This window comes from Dryobates pubescens, chromosome 11, assembly GCF_014839835.1.
Source record: "Dryobates pubescens isolate bDryPub1 chromosome 11, bDryPub1.pri, whole genome shotgun sequence".
Lineage (NCBI taxonomy): Eukaryota > Metazoa > Chordata > Aves > Piciformes > Picidae > Dryobates > Dryobates pubescens.
Genome location: NC_071622.1, coordinates 6,491,507 through 6,495,255, shown reverse-complemented (window position 1 = coordinate 6,495,255; position 3,749 = coordinate 6,491,507). Strand labels below are relative to the sequence as shown.

The following is a 3,749-nucleotide window of genomic DNA, read 5'->3' as shown; positions in this document are numbered from 1 at the left end:
TAGGTTGGAAGAGACCTTCAAGATCATCATGTCCAACCAATAGAATAGAATTAACCAGGTTGGTTAAGACCTTTGAGATGATTGAGTCCAACTTACCATCCAACACCATCTAATCAACTAAACCATGGCACCAAGCAAGCACCCCATCAAGTCTCCTCCTAAACACCTCCAGTGATGGAGACTCCACCACCTCCCCCGGGCAGCCCATTCCAAGGGCCAATCACTCACTCTATGAAGAATTTCTTCCTACCATCTGGTCTGAACCTCCCCTGGGCACAGCTTGAGACTGTGTCCTCTTATTCCATCTTAACTGGTTCCCAATGTGGGGCTCAAACCCACAACCCTGAGATTGAGAGACTCACGCTCTACCAACTGAGCTATCCAAGTGACTAAAACCCTACAGAGCCCAGTGCCAGAGAACAGTCTGGACTGGGGAAGGACTCGTCCCTGGGTGGGCTTGAACCACCAACCTTTCGGTTAACAGCCGAACGCGCTGACCCATTGCGCCACAGAGACGCACATGGAGCCTGCCTGCACTGGGAATGGTTCCTCGCTCTGGCACTGCAGGGTGAATTAGCCCAGCAGGGCCTTCCACGCCGTGGCAACTGAGCATAGTTCATCCAAAAAGCAGCTCATCAGTCTTGCTGATTACACATGCCTTCTTCTGGTAACACACATCTCGGTAAAGGATTAATGACAGCCAGAATCCCATTAAGAGAGAAACACAAGTTCCCCAGCTTACTTAATATCAGGTTTCTCACACCTGGGTCACTGAAGTAGGATGTAACCTGCAGAACAGAAAATCTCCTGTTACCGCCTTTGCCACTGACATGCACAGAGAGGTGCTGTGAAGAACAAACATCTATAATCCAGCCTCCCTAAGACATGCTATGGCATGCACAGAACTGGAGGTTGTACATAACCTTTGCAGCAAGGTTGCAGGTGTGTTCTCCTTGTACCTTGGAGCTCTGGTTTCAGAGGGGTGTGCAGAGAGGTGGATTTTTTCCCTTCTTGCTGTGTCCCACAACAAGGCAGAAATTAATGTTCCCCTGAACAACTCCTCCATGAAAACCTTGTGCATGAAGGTCTCAGCTGGTTGAAGCATTTAGATATTAATGTTAGGAAAGACATGAATTTGGCTGTGCATGCATGTAGCAGGTGTTCAAGAGGGGATTGGACATGGCACTTGGTGCCACGGTCTAGTAGGCATGAGGTCTTCGGTGACAGGTTGGACTTGGTGATCTTTGAGGTCTTTTCCAACCTTTTTGATTCTATGATTCTATGACTGTGCAGTGATTTGGAATGGAATGGAATGGAATTAACCAGGTTGGAAAAGACCTCACAGATCATAGAGTCCAACCTATCACCCAACACCATCTAATCCACTAAACCATGGCAACAAGTGCCCCATCCAATCTCTTAAACACCTCCAGTGATGGTGACTCCACTGCCTCCCTGGGCAGCACATTCCAATGGGCAATCTCTCTTTCTGGGAAAAACTTTCTCCTAACTTCCAGCCTAAACCTCCCCTGGTGCAGCTTGAGACTGTGTCCTCTTGTTCTGGTGCTGGTTGCCTGGGAGAAGAGATCAACCCCCTCCTGGCTACAACCTCCCTTCAGGTAGTTGTAGACAGCAATAAGGTCTCCCCTGAGCCTCCTCTTCTCCAGGCTAAGCAACAGCCTCTCCTCATAGGGCTTGTGCTCCAAACCCCTCCCCAGCTTTGTTGCCCTTCTCTAGACACATTCAAGAGTCTCAATGTCCTTCTTAAATTGAGGGGCCCAGAACTGGACACAGGACTCAAGGTGTGGCCTAACCAGTGCAGAGTACAGGGGCATTTCCATTCCCAGTGATCCCATCACTGGGACAGAGCAGCAGCCTCAGTGGCTGTGTAATGCTGAGAAGTTCCAAGTACTCCTACATATTGCCATAAAGAAAATGGGTCAGGGATGTGGCACCTCCCCAAAGCCAAGCTGCAGCTGAAAACTACCAGAAAAGCACCCACATCCACCCACTTTTCCACTGAGCTTTATACTGTGTCCTTTTTTTGGAGGGTGAGAAGTTTTTTGAGAGAAGGATTGGTTATTACTAATGAGAATAAAATCAGCCATGCCCTTTTCTCCACCTGCCTTGCCTCAAATCTCTCTGTTTGGTTACCTGCAACTTCAGGGATCCCACACTCAAGCTGTGCTGATAACACAGGGAAGAGACCTTTCTTATTGAGCAAGGTGGGAAAAGCAGCTTCAAGTGTCAGGAATTTCTTCCAGACGTTCAGCATCTGTATTTAAATTAAGAAGCTTAAAGCTCTCCTGAACTTTTCCAGGTTTTTAATTTTAGTTCAACTTCAGGAGTGGAGTTTTAAGGCCCAGAACATCGTATCTGGAGTGCCATCTACTGCGTCTTCCAGGGACTGCTCTGAAGCCATCCTTCGGTTGGAGAAGCACAGCTGTGAGGAGTTGTTTGCCTGAATTTCTGGATGTGGGTGTTCATGTGTGGGCAGGGAAGGGGAGAAACTTCGGTATGTGCTCAGGAACACTGAAAACAGTGTGAATCGAGGTTGGTTTTGACAAAGTAGGTGAGAATACTGTGAGTTAACCTCAGCCATCAGCTCAGCCTCATGCAGCTGCTTGCTCACTCCCCACTGGTGGCTTGGGGGAGAGAATTGGAAGGGTAAAAGAGAGAAAAGCGATGGGTTGAGGTAAAGACAGTTTCATATGCAAAGCAAAATGAAACCAAGGAATTTACTCTCCACTCCCCATTGCAGGCAGCTGGTCAGCCATCTCCAGGAAAGCAGGGCTCCAGCACTCCTAACAATGACTTGGGAAGACAGACACCATAGCTACTAAGGAGGTGTTTAAGACCAGGCTGGATGAGGCTCTGGCCAGCCTGATCTAGTGTGGGTTGCACTGCCCATGGCAGGGGCGTTGAAACTAGATGATCCTTGTGGTCCCTTCCAACCCTAACTGATACTATGATACTGATATCCTCCCTTTCCTCCTTCTTCTCCCAGATTTTATGGATGAGCACAACCTCATACAGTTTGGGATACCCCTTTAGTCAGTTGACATTGGCTGTCCTTGCTGTGCTCATCCCAGCTTCTTATGCACCACCAATCCACTCACTGGTGGGACAGGTTGAGGTTGGAAAGCACAGCAGCCTTGACACTGTGTAAGCACTGCTTGGCAGTAGCTACAACATTCCTCTGTCACCTTTGTTTTGGTTACAGATCCAAAAGATAGCATTCATAGACATGGGCATAGGGATAAACCATGGGACACCTCAGTAGGGTCCTTTGGAGCTTAGCTTTTTACCTGCAGAGCTCAAGCTTGCCACTTGACAAGAGGGTAGATTCAGACTAGGCATGAGGAAGAAAATCTTTACAATGAAGTTGGTGAAACACTGGCACAGGTTGCCCACACTGGTGGCAGATGCCTCATTGCTGGAAATATTCAAGGGCAGGTGGGATGGGACTCAGAGTAACCTGATCTAACTGAATATGTCCCTGCTCACTGCAGGGGGTTTGCACTAGATGACCTTTAAAGGCCCTTTCTAATCTAAAGCTTTTTATGATTGTATGACGTGGGCCAAGTGTTTTGGCAGTCTAGTCTCCTTGAGGTCTAGGTCTCTGAGACAAGGACTCTCTCTGGCACATCATGTTTGTAGGCAGCATCAGCATGTCACAAGAAACAGCCATTAAACATGGAAATGGCTTGCACCTACCCAAACTGAGAAGGTGCAGCAGAATGGAGCAT

The 3,749-nt window shown here is 48.2% G+C and overlaps 1 non-coding gene across 1 annotated transcript; it reads right to left on the bottom strand.

Moving 5' to 3' along the window:
• Positions 1-442: 442 nt before the first annotated feature.
• On the bottom strand, positions 443-516 carry TRNAN-GUU (transfer RNA asparagine (anticodon GUU)). Its single transcript has one exon. It is a non-coding gene; the product is annotated as a tRNA-Asn (tRNA).
• Positions 517-3,749: the final 3,233 nt, after the last annotated feature.